This window comes from Uloborus diversus, chromosome 3 (genome assembly GCF_026930045.1).
Source record: "Uloborus diversus isolate 005 chromosome 3, Udiv.v.3.1, whole genome shotgun sequence".
NCBI classification, from domain to species: Eukaryota; Metazoa; Arthropoda; class Arachnida; order Araneae; family Uloboridae; genus Uloborus; species Uloborus diversus.
This window is the reverse complement of record NC_072733.1, coordinates 71,339,030-71,352,666: the sequence shown is the minus strand read 5'-3', so window position 1 is coordinate 71,352,666 and position 13,637 is coordinate 71,339,030. Positions and strand designations below refer to the sequence as shown.

General features: G+C 31.8%; 1 protein-coding gene across 2 annotated transcripts in view; it reads right to left on the bottom strand.

The window, feature by feature from the left end:
• The window catches only part of LOC129218704 (uncharacterized), a 34,000-nt gene extending 26,933 nt beyond the window's left edge, over positions 1–7,067 (bottom strand). The window contains exon 1 of one of the 2 annotated variants that reach the window (XM_054853025.1): positions 6,945–7,067. The gene's annotated coding sequence lies outside the window, so the exon portion shown is untranslated. The remainder of the gene's footprint in view (positions 1–6,944) is intronic. The other variant, XM_054853026.1, reaches the window with a different exon arrangement.
• Between the last annotated feature and the right edge of the window lie 6,570 nt (positions 7,068–13,637).

Here is a 13,637-nt window from a genome sequence, read left to right as displayed (position 1 = left end):
TAAGAGATCGTATATAATTAGTTAGGTATTTAAAATAAGTCATCGTATAGTAATTTAAATCAGTGTTTATTTTATAATTCGGTGTTTAGTTTAGTCGATTTTTGTACTGGAATTGTAAAATAAATTTCATTTCTATGTTTGGGTAAATAGAATGTAAGTGTAATCAGTTATTTTTTGCTTTTTAGTTCCTGGATATTTTTTGAAAGCCTTTTTTTATTTAAAAGTAATTTATTTACAAAGATGCTTGATTTTACGGGGAAGTAGATAAAAACCCATGAAATTCCCGAAACGTTACACGGAAATAATCAATGACGTTTCGGATTTTTTACAGTGAAGAGCTCATTTGAGGATTTGTAGTAATGAAGAGTTTTAAAGTTTCTTCATAGTATTATTTACAAAAGTGGCAATCACACAAGAATTACAGCTTCTATTTTGACTGACTCAAAATCAACAATCTTTTTTTTTTCTCTCTCTCTCTCTTTTTTTTCGGGCGGCAGGAAAGAGGAGATTAATACCATTACTTTCCCTCCTAAAGTTTACAATTGAATTATGTTCACACAGCAGCATTTGTTTTTGAGACATTTGTAGAAATGCGTTTTGGATTCTATAACAACAGAGGAATGTTAGAAATGGATGTTATTTCCGTGCTTTACTTTCAGCTGAAAGTAAATAAGCAAGCTTGCACATTAAGTGTGATGAAAAAATGGGAAAGGGGTGAGGAATGAAAAACTTGCAGATACTGCTGTTTATTTTCCCACAGCAGAGTAACATTTCATTTAATTTAGTTGCATACCATCGCGCGCTCTTTTATTATACTACAATGTGTTATTACTTTGAATATATTTATAATGAGGGAAAACAGACTGAGTAACTTGCGCATTTTCAGTGTGAGTCAAAATATAGTTAAAGAAAATCAAGAATTTATCGAATTTTTTTTGCAAATGGCTAATTTAATGAACTAAGCAATAAATTCATAAATCATGTTATAAACATGAGAGTAGTGTTTTTAACGTATTTTATAGATTTTTTGACATGAATCTTCCTTTTTTATTAATTTAATTTTATGTTCAAAAGTAAGAAGGTGCTATTACAGCCCCTTGAACCCACTCCCGACACCCATGTCTAACGCATTACAAATAATCACATTTTGTTTTGTTTCATATCATAGCTATAAAATGGGGAATTTTTAAGATTCTCATTTGAAAATAATTTGATGAATTACATGTAGAATTTTTACGATTCGCATTTGAAGATGAATGGATGAATTCGGATCATACCATTAATACCATCACTGTACTCTGATTTATACATTCGAAATTTCATATTCAAAAAGTTTTACTATGAATGGTAGCTATATATATATATATATATATATATATATATATATATATATATATATATGGGACAGCCGAGCTACTGGTAATAACTATGAAAATGCTTGTATTCACTTATAAAACCACTCATTGATGACATAATTTTAGGTTCTAAACATTTAATGATAACTAAACTACACATAACTAATATTTACAAAAATGATTACAATACAGGAGTGCAGCCGTCTTGCTGCTCGTCTTTATACCACGTCTTACGTCTCTCGTCTCATCAAAGTGATTCACTAATCAAAATGTTTTACCGCCCTTGGCGCTGTTCGTTCTGTCGCCGGACTCTACGTCATCATCTCTTGGCGAGTTTTACATACAAGAAAGCTAAAATGTATGAAGGGCTATGCAAGTGTATCAAGGTGTACCAAAGTCGGCACCACACACACACACACATATATATATATATATATATATATATATATATATATATATATATATATATATATATATATATATATATATATATATATATATATATATATATATATATATATATATATATATATATATATATATATATATATATATATATATATATATATATATATATATATATATATATATATAAGGCGCTGATGCGTGACAAAGTAGTGTTTTCGACGCCCAGTTTCCACCAGATGGAGAGACCTGGGCTCTCATTTGATGCGAAATTGCACTAGGAATTTAATTTAGCCGAGGGATATTCTAACAAGGAGACGGCACGAACGTGTGGTCGGATATTTGCGGCAATTTTTTTTTTTTTTTTTGTGAAAGAGGACCCCTTTTACCTTACGTGGTTAAAGAAATACGACGCAATACTGAGAAAATTCGCTTTAAAGTTGCCATGGAGTCTCCTAGGCGGCTTATGAGTTTTAAATGTCAGTCTCTTGACGAGCCGCCGCAAGGCTAGTTGATTAAGGCGTGATCTTGTGCTTCAGAGACAGCACGATCGAATCCCATGCTGGACCTTTTCTCTTCTTTTTTTTTTTTTTTTTTTTGCTACCACAACAACTAGTGGTAACAAAGTAGTGGTAGGATGAAAAATATGTTTTAAATTGTTTTGCTCGAAGAAAAAGAAAATAATTTAAAAAAAAAATGGTGTAAATAAACTCTTAAAAACTATGTAGGGAAGTGAAACTATTTTAATAATTGCTGTGATAACAAAAAAAAAAAAGAAAAAAAAAGATCCGAATGTCCTATGAGCGGATGTCCCTTATAACCGTAAGGGGACCACTGGTCAAAAACCTTTACTAGGCAAATCAAACCGTACAGAATAACGAGAGAGACTGGTTTTCAGTGAATGAAAAAGTTTGCGTTCCTTGGCAAAATAAATTTCAGAAAGTAATATAGGGGTGAAACGCGTTACCACTAAGTGTTGTGATAGCAAAAAAAAGGAAGAGAAAAGAAAAAGGTACAGAGTGGGATTCGATTGTGCTACCTCCGGATCACAAGATCGCGCCTTAACCAACTAGGCTAGCGGATGTTCAAGGGACTGACATTTTAAACTGATAAGGCGCCTAGGAGACTCCATGGCGACTTTAAATCGATTTTTCACATAATTTTCTGAGTATTGCGTCGTGTTACTTTAACCACGTAAGGTACAAGGGGTCCTCTTTCACCACAAAAAAAAAAAAAAAAAATTGACGCAAATCTCCAACCCCACGGTCGTGCCGTCTCCTTGTAAGCCAAACGAATACCTAAGGGATCGTTTACATGCCGCATGATCATACGACATGGGCGTTGAAGATTTTCTGCATCTCGAAAATCCACCGACTGGTCTCCCAGGTCAAAACTTGGGTCCCCAGGCGAGAGAAATTAAGAGATCGTATATAATTAGTTAGGTATTTAAAATAATTCATCGTATAGTAATTAAAATCAAAGTTTATTTTATAATTGGGTGTTCAGTTTAGCCGATTTTTGTACTGGTACATTGTAAAATAAATTTCATTTCTAGGTTTGGGTAGGAAATAGTATGTAAGGGTAATCAGATATTTTTCGCTTTTTAGTACGTAGGTGTATTTTGAAAGCGTTTTTTTTTTTAATTTAAAAGTAATTTATTTTTTGCTTTTTAGTGGTGTAAGTGTAAACTTAAAATAAGTACGTAGGATAGGGTATGTGGTATATGACGTTGAAGCCTTTCTTACATGCATCTAGAGTAAGAAAGCGTCGAATACATGGGTCTGGAAACAGCTAAGATGAGCACGATAGAGAAAGAAATAGTTTACAGCGTCTCGGAAAATTCCGACGACTGTGAAGAAAGGCTTTTTCAAATGCGCAACTATGTACAAAAAAAATTCTTCATCATTAGTTCGACTTTATCAAAGTTTGCTTTTTGAAAACAAATGCACGAGTCACTGCAAAAACCAACAGAAATCGATTTAAGTTTAAAATTGTAAATTGTAAGTTGTAAATTTGTAAATTTTAAAATTGAAACATTGTAAATTGTAAATTATATTTCACAACAATACGTATCAAACAACCCTCGAAAAAAACTGACATAGATTTAGGAAAAAAACTATTCGAAGGGACGAATATAAGTAGCCCTCAACAGAGTCAAGACTTGAAGTGATAGCTCGATCTGATTTAGAACCCTTTAAACTTTTAACTAAACCTCACGATGAAAGAGAGCATTAGCAGAAATGCAACAATTAATACATCTCATTTCTGATGAAATGGATTCAGCATTTAGTTAGAACCATTTAAATGTTTACGGTTTTCCTAACTACAAAATCAACTGTAAATTGCAAGTCGTAAAATTTTAAATTGTAAATTGTGAATTGTAATTTATGTTTCACAACAATACGTGTCTTGTAACTCGTGATAAAAATCGCATGGTTCTTCAAATGGCCCCATCATAGATAAAGATAAAAAATTCCACTAGAATGAATTTTATGTTTGCTTCAGAGAATCCTTGATTAAAAATTTTCATCTTTCATCTTTTCACTTAATAATAATGCTTTTTAGTACTTTCTTTCACTATGGGTAAAGAAAACACATACCTTTGTTTTATGGCATTTTTTTTAACAATGGGTGTTATATTTAACCGTTGGGAGGGAAATTAGATGAAATTTATTGTTTTTACCCATAACTTTTCTCTAAAGAACAAATAGCGTAAATCAAAGATTGGGAACCTTAGAGTAAAGTTAGACCACTCCTTATCCACTAAACAAAAAAAATCATAAAAACTGGTTCAAAGTGAGACGATATAAAAAGTTAATAAAGTACAAATCGCTTTAAATATGGAGTATGATATTTGAAGAGTTCCCTCAATTTCATCAAACCCGAACTTGATTACCCTTAGACAGCCAGGGAAGTATACCGTTTCAAAAAAAAAAATCCTAATCGGTACAGGCTGGGGCGTGCACACAAATTTTGGGGCCCGTCACAAATGACTTTTCCGTGCCTTTCTCCATATTGTTTACCCCTATAGTTCACCCCTAGTTTTAAAAATATTGGGGCCCCTTCATTCTCAGGCCCGGGCCAACAGGTGTTCTACCCACCCCCTCCCGTGCACGCCCCTGGGTACAGGTGTCTTCGAGTATTTATGGAATATTGAACAGAAAAAAAAAAAAAAAAAAATCCGACGAGTTCAGAACCTCCTCCTTTTTTTGAAGCTTGCTAATTAGTATAACCCTAATTTCAAATTAAACTGGCGGTATTTTGAAAAATTAAATCTAGAATACTGGTCCAACTTGAGAAATCAGACAGCAGTTACAACATATTATTAAAGAATATAAATCAAATCATCGGGGGAGGGGTATTCTGTATTCAACTCCTTGGATTGAACGCAAAATATGTTTAAAAACTGAAATATTGAAAAAGAAAAAAAAACATTTTAGTAACTAAATAAAGTTATTTTAGTTTAAAATAACATCAAGGTAATTCATTCAGCTATTAAAGTAGCAAAATATATTTAATTTACTGCTGTGCTGCGTAGTAAAATATTAGTAACACCAATAAGTAAAAATTAACAGGCGGCGAAAATTAAGCATCTACTCGTATATGCTGCGAGAATTATCGTTCAAGACGAAAGCAAAACCTTTGCTGTGAAAGTACACCGGTCACGGGAAAAACCTTGTGACCTGTGACGTATTCCGCCCGCTGACGTAAAGCTGGATTACTTATCCACAGAATGTGAAATTCAAAGTTTCTTGAATTTATCCGGGACCTCTTATCAGATCCAGACCAAATTACCATGGGACTATCTTGGAAGTATACCCTTCCAAACAAAAAAATAATTTTTCAAATCGGTCCAGCGTCCAGCAGTCTTTGAATGATATGAAAACATACATAAAAAGTCGCAAGTCGAAATCATAACCTCCTTTTTTGAAGTCGGTTAAAAACGGCTTCATTCGTAAATGTTTGATTCTTGATATAACTTTTTCCAATAAAAAGTGCAAAATGGTTACTGGAAAAAATAAATTCAGCAAAACGAAAAAGGTTTCAAGAATATTGTGTACAAGAAAAAAAAATGAAAATCTCGGTATAACATGCAAATGAATGTCAAAAATTCCATAATTTAACATATATTTTGCAAATTTAATAATACCTGTAGCAAAAACTATTATTTCAAACAGTACTTGCATTAGATTAGTTTAAATAAAACTATGAAGTAAATTTTAAAAACTATTCATTCGGAAATGAGTTCACAAGCAAAGTTTTCGAAAATTCTATTTGAAATCAATATGTAATCCATTATAGTAGTACAAATAATTGATTAATAACTTTAACAGCTATGAATGAGAAAAGACATGCTCATGTAACTGTAATCCACACATGAAAAATATGTTATGCATTATTTCTCCATCATTTTTCTGAAAAAAAAAAGTGTGTAGAAGATGTATAATAGTAAACGTGATAACTTAATACTTAATGTGTATTAAATTTTACAAACAGTGATATAGCAAAATTTTACCAGCACTCTCCTGCCCCTCTTTTCTCTAAAGAGGGTGTTTGCAGCTTAAACATTTAAAAGCATTTTAAATAACACACATGCTAAAATTTACAAGTGCAGAAAGATTATACAAAATTATTTGGGTGTAATTTCAAAAACGGAATTGAAGTTTTTTTTTTATGATTGACCATTATTCAATCATTTCCTAATTGTCAGAACACAATTGCACACCACCACCATATGTGGTCAGCCCAAGTAGTGCAATCGAAATTTGAAACTGAAGCTGTTTAAAGTGGCTGAAGTATTAAATAAAAGGAAGGCTTTTTTTCTTTACCACGAAAAATTTAATATTGCTACACATAACTTTATTTTGAACGTACTATTATCAGAACACTCGAAATCAAAGAATGAAACACAAAACGACTCCAGGTTGCGACCTCCCCCCCCCCCCTCCCCCAGTTGAGAAACTCTAAGTTAGACGGAATCCCTATCAAATATTCAATCTAAAGTAATTAAAATGGATATTTTGAGTAAGAAAACATGTAATTCACTAAAGAAATACACATAATAATCCTTATAATCAACAAAGAGTATAAATATGCTAAATAAACGATACTGACGGTTAATTTATTTTCTGTGACATGAAAAGCTGAATTCTAAAAAAATATTGGAGTATCAGTAAAACTTACTTCGTCTGTCAAAGAAAATAATAACATTACATTAAAAATTTACAGCTCTGCATTTTAAAATAATTGCTGCACTGAAAATGTCAACTATGGTTTAGAACTCCATGTTACTCCATGAGATCTTAACAACAGAAAAGAAGCAAAGAAGCCTTATCAATAACTGATAATTTGAACAGATGTGGCTGAGTCCGTGATAATGTGCTTACGTTTATTCAAGAGTTAAAAAGCTCAATATTTTAAAAAATATATATATATATATATAGAATCAAAAATAATATTGAGAAGAGACAATTGAGTTTTTGTTTTATGCGAGTTGAGTCGGTTCAAAATAAATCGAACAAGATCTGAAGATGCCTCGTTTATGTCCATGTGGTTGGACGTACAAGAGGCAAAAAAAGATTTTAAATATTATGTTTCTTAATCCAACGTTATTAAGCACAAAACTTGCAAATGATTGCAGACACGTGTTTCGGTGTTACAAGGAACACCTTTTTCAATGCAAAGAAGTGTGAGCTTTTGGATGAAAAGTCATCCGAGAAAAGCAACACGGTGGAACAGGAGGTAGTATAAATATCAAAAAATAGAAATTAAACAAAACAAAAAAGATAAAATGACACATGGAGACAAAATTTATTATATAATTCCATCAGGAAAAAACCGTTAAGTAATAAATTTTAAAAGAAAACCCATAAACAATGCAAAAAGTCCAAAAATGAAACCACTCTGAATAAATTAGCAATAAATTTACCAGCGGGAAAAACTATGTATGGAAGCAATGTATCAAATGGAGAAATGCAGAAAAAACAGAGTGAAGGATAAACATATTGGAATTAGTTAATCACAAAACGAAATAAGAAAGCAAAAAATGAAAAAATAAAAGTAAGAAATGTACGACGTTTACATAAAAATAATAGAAAATCTAAACCAATTTTAACAAAGGAGTCCACACAGAAGAAAAATAGGGAATTGCAGTAAGATCGTTAACTAAATTAGAACGGTTCCTCAGGATGTGAAAAGATTCCCAAAAATCAAGATCCAACGAATTGGGGCATTTTTGGATAATTTGATAAGAGTTAAAATCAAAAGAGTGATTCGATTCCCAACAGTGTTGAGCAATACTGGATTTATTCAGCTGTTGTTTTCTCACATAGCTTTGATGTTCTTTTAACCGAAATTTCAAAGAACGGCGGGTCTGTCCGATGTATCCGAGTCCGCAATTGCAAACAATTTTATAGATCCCACAGCAATTAAGAGGGTGAATAGAATCTTTAAGAGAAGAGAAAGAAAGTTCATTAATAGGAGAAAATACCACTTGGAATTGGAATCGCTTCAGAATCTTAGCAACCTGAAAACTGATACCAGGGAAGAAAGGCAGAACAACTAAATTCTTAGTGTTAAAAGTTCTATTAAGAACAACATTTTGAGATTTTTTGCAAAGTTTTTTATAAATGGAATCAACTAAGGTGGGCGGATAGTCTCTATCAACAGCCACAGCTCTTATATAGTTAAGTTCCGCATTAAGAAGCTCAGGTGAAGAACAAATATTCATTGCACGATAAACATATGTGTTGAAAGCTGAATATTTTTGATTAGGAGGGTGAGACGATAATCTATGTGGGGGTAAGGAAACAGCAAAAGGTTTACGATAAACCGTAGTTTCAAAACCGGACTCAGTTCGAGAAACGAGAACATCCAGAAATGGAAGGCAATTATTCTGTTCTTTTTCACAAGAGAATTGAATATGAGGATCAATGGAATTTAAAATGGATAAAGTATCATCAATGCTTAGTTGACCGTGGTTCATAAGAACAAAACAGTCATCAACATAGCGAACATAGAATTGAAACTGTAGTTTCTGAAACAACTTGACCTCAAAGTAATGCATGTAAATATCACTAAGGATGGGGCTAAGTGGGTTTCCCATTGCCAAACCATCCAACATAGTATAAAATTTACCATTAAAAACAAAGGAACTTTGCCTTAACCGATGTTTCTCTTTGCAGAAATGAAATGTTTAAAAAATTTTGATTTTGAAAAAGAAAAAATATAATTATCTTCTCCAGTTAACCGTGTGATAAATACTGAAAGCATCGATGCTTTCCTCCGGGATCGAACCCGAGACCCTCTGGTTACAAGCCTGGCGCCTAACCTACTCAGCCAACACGGCTTCGTCAGACGTTGTATTAAATATCATAAATATAAAAAAATTCTCCTCGCTTGTTATTGATTTAACTTTAATGAAATCCGTATTAAAATTATTAGGTAGAACCAGAATTTAATACCTCATCCAAACCGATGTTTGTGCTTAATAACGTTGGATTACTGACATTTTAATTATGTTTCTTGTTTATTAAACGCTACTTATCCTAGTTCGCCTTTGGTGCTTATATAAACCGCAGGTGCAGAAATTCAATATATGAACCTTAAGAGCCATTATTTTGAAGTTCAGACAAGGTGTGGCAGTGACCATTTTTGATTTTTATAATTTTTTTATATGTCAAAGTAGGTCATGAGAAGTGAACATTCTGAAATTTTTAGCCTTCCAAAAAATTTTTTTCGCTCGTTAAAAATTTCCAAAATTTGAGGTTTTGCAGCGATTTTTTAGAAAACTTCTATAAGTCGCATTTCAGTGCGCTATAGCTCTTTACAGAAACACCACCCCACGGTTATGTTTATATTTATTGGTTGTACTGTATCTAGTGATGATGACTTCATAGTTATTTTGGTTGGGGGTTGTTGCTTTCTTCAGATAAGGGGTCGCAAAGTATGGATTTTATCCGTTTTCGAGCAAGTTTAACCTGCGTTATTTCCCCCCAAAAAGCCACCCCCGAAAAAAATGTGACATATACTGAAAGTTTATACTATAAAGAGAGTAAATAGCACAAAATTTGTTTGAGGTTTAATTTTTTTTAGGAGGAAAATGGCCTGATATTTTTCAAATTTTCAAAAATTGTCTTTTTTGATCGCAATTAACTCAAAACAGCATCACTAGGAAAAAAAAACCTTTTATATATTATGGTACCTGGCTATGTGTAAAACATCATGAAAAAGAAAACAGCATGGGATCTCTTCTGGTTTTCTAGAAAATAATTTTTTTGTAGCTCATTTTATGCGTTTTCTCGTGCGTAAAACGTGTGTCTAGTATGCAGATTAGATCTGCTAAAACTTCAAGTATGTAGTAAGAATGTATATATGTGTGAATAGAGAAAGAGAAAATGACTAGCAATACTTCATTTTTCTAATTTTTACAAATTGATGGTATTTTAATTGCAGGTAAATCAGAAAACGATAAATCGATATCATATGTGTGTATATATATATATATATATATATATATATATATATATATATATATATATATATATATATATATATATATATATATATATATATATATATATATTGATTTATCGTATCAATGCCAAAATAATTCTTTTTTATTTATGTCCATAGCAGTGGAAGAAATTTCATGAATAATATCTGCTTCACTTTCCTCTAAATGCCTATTTTCTATGTCATCTTCAAATACCTGTTCAGAGTTCTGTTTCTTATGGTCTTGGTCAGGCATCTACCAGTCAACAAGGAGAAAACAAAGAAGAAAACATTTTGTCAATCTCATGTGAGGGGTGGTCTCTCTTAACTCGTAAAAGTACACGATTTTCAATAAAACAAAGAGAGTTTCTTTAAGAAAAGTTCCTTTATGGTGAGAAAACCGGGAGAAATCAGACGCCCGACCAAGTAGAACATGCAATGAGAACAGAGATGATTGAAGACATAAAAATATTCCAACCGAACAATATCTGACAAAAAGTCAAATTCAAACTGCTTTTAGCCGATATACAAAACAAAAAAAAAGCAAATAATACTGATTTATCAAGAACCGACAGCCTTTTAGAGGTATTTGAAGATAACATAAAAAATTGACATTTAGAGGAAAGTGAAGCAGATATTGTTCATGAAATTTCTTCCATTGCAATGGACATAAATAAGCAAGAATTATTTTGGGATTGATACGATAAAACGATAAATCAATATATATATATATATATATATATATATATATATATATACTAGCATTCCCGTACCCGGCATCGCTCGGGTAATGGAATTAGCAGGGTTTAACAGTGCTTGGTGCACCTAGTTTCGAAAATCCCCTATAATAATTACTTATTACCTATAATTTTTTCTAATTTTGGAGGATCCCGGGGTCCCTGGACTCCTTATATATATGCCCTTGTCCTTAACCGATCTTTAACTTTTATTAACGATCCTTTTAAAGTATTGATTATCTTTGCAAACACAGGCCATCCACATTTTATTGATATACCTATGTTTAAGCAAGAACTTCTTTGTATACAACATTTTTAGTTTTTTTTTTCTGGTGCTAAAATTATTAAGCTGCTTGATGAACTGACTTTGTAGCAAGCTACATAAAATTGGCCGTGTAAAAAAAAGGTCTTTTCTTAAATCGGTCCCTGCTACTTTTAATGTCTGTCCTTGTGACTTATTAATCGTTATTGCAAAGCAAACTTTAACAGGAAACTGCACGCTTCTAAATTCAAAAAGATAGGTCCGCCTGTGATGATGTTCTTAAAAACTTCGTTTCTAGTTTTGAAAAAATGAAAGCAATAGACAGAAACATTAGTATTTGACTTGAGAAAAGCCTCGAAGAACCACGTGAGAAACAAAAACAATATCAAATTTATAGTTCGCTATCGACCAAAAGTTGAGATGAAGTACTGAATAATGATTTGAATGGAGGAAAGCCTTCGAAAATAAGGGATTTAAATTCAATGACAGGTTTTAATTTCGCAGAAATTAAGAGATTTTAATTAATTTCCCCCGAACTAATTGAGATTTCGAAAAATCCTTTCTTAGTGGTTACTTTCGTAATCATGCGGACATGCCTGCCAAATTTCAAGTCTAAAGCTTCAGCGGTTTCGGCTGTGCGTTGATATATATATATATGTATATATGTTATCTCAGGACATTGATTTTTATATATTATATATATATATTATATACATATGATATCGATTTATCGTTTTCTGATTTACCTGCAATTAAAACACCATCAATTTGTAAAAATCAGAAAAATAAAGTAGTGCTAATCTTTTTCTCTTTCTTTATACATACATATATACATTCTTACTACATCGTTTAAGTTTTAGCAGATCTAATCTGCATACTGGACACACGTTTTACGCACGAGAAAACGCATAAAATGAGCTACAAAAAAAATTATTTTCTAGAAAACAAGAAGAGATCCCATGCTGTTTTCTTTTTCATGATGTTTTACACATAGCCAGGTACCATAATATATAAAAGGTTTTTTTCCCTAGTGATGCTGTTTTGAGTTAATTGCGATCAAAAAAGCAAAATTTTTGAAAATTTGAAAAATATCAGGGCATTTTTCTCCTAAAAAAAATTAAACCTCAAACAAATTTTGTGCTATTTACTCTCTTCATAGTATAAACTTTCAGAATATGTCACACTTTTTTCGGGGGGTGGCTTTTTGGGGAGAAATAATGCAGGTTAAACTTGCGCGGAAACGGATAAAATCCATACTTTGCGACCCCTTATCTGAAGAAAGCAACAATTCCCAACCAAAATAACCATGAAGTCAGCATCACTAGATACAGTTTAACCAATACATATAAACATAACCGTGAGGTGGTGTTTCTGTAAAGAGCTATAGCGCACTGAAATGCGACTTATAGAATTTTTCTAAAAAAGCGCTGCAAAACCTCAAACTTTGGGAATTTTTAACGAGCGAAAGAAAATTTTTGGAAGGCTAAAATTTTCAGAATGTTCACTTCTTATGCCCTACTTTGACATATAAAAAAATTAGGAAAATCAAAAATGGTCACTGCCAAAATTTCCGTTTTTTGTCTGAATTTCAAAATAATGGCTCTTAAGAACTTCACAGGATTTAAGTTTTAGTTTTGGATTTCTTATTTTTAGACCGAGATTTAGAGCATTAAGGGGTCGAAGGACCATTAACCTTCAAAATTTTCGACTTTCTGGAAAAGAAATATGTTAATGCATAATTTTATTCTGAAAAATTTGATATCTTATATATTACCATACGTAAATTTTTTTTCAAGATATCGTAAAAATGCGTTAACTTTCCCCATAGAGATTTATGTTAACAGCAGCTGTTTAAGCCTCTTTTTCTCAGGTGCCGGTTTCTCGTTTTGCGTCCGTGATATCTCAGAAAGTTCCTCACATTATATTTCCGTAAAACTTTTCATGTATGTTTTTCTGGTTTATTTATGGTCTGAACCTAAATTTATACATTTTTTAAATTATTATTATTTTATTTTTATTTATATTTATTTATTTATTCATTTATTTATTTTGAAATTTTATAAGTTAATATCAAAACTTTCCAAAATTTTGGGCGAATATATATATATATATAATATTAACTTTCATTTTTAGTTAAAATTTAGGTTCAAATCATAAAAATAAACCAGACAAACATGCATGAAACGTTTAACGGAACTATATAAGAAACTTTCTGAGATATTACTCACGCAAAACGAGAAACAAGCACCTGAGAAAAAGAGGCTTAAACAGCTGCTGTTAACATAAATCTTTACGGGGAAAGTTTACGCATTTTTACGATAACTTGAAAAGTTTTTTGCGTATGATAGTAAATAAGGTATCTAATTGTTCAGAATTAAATTATAT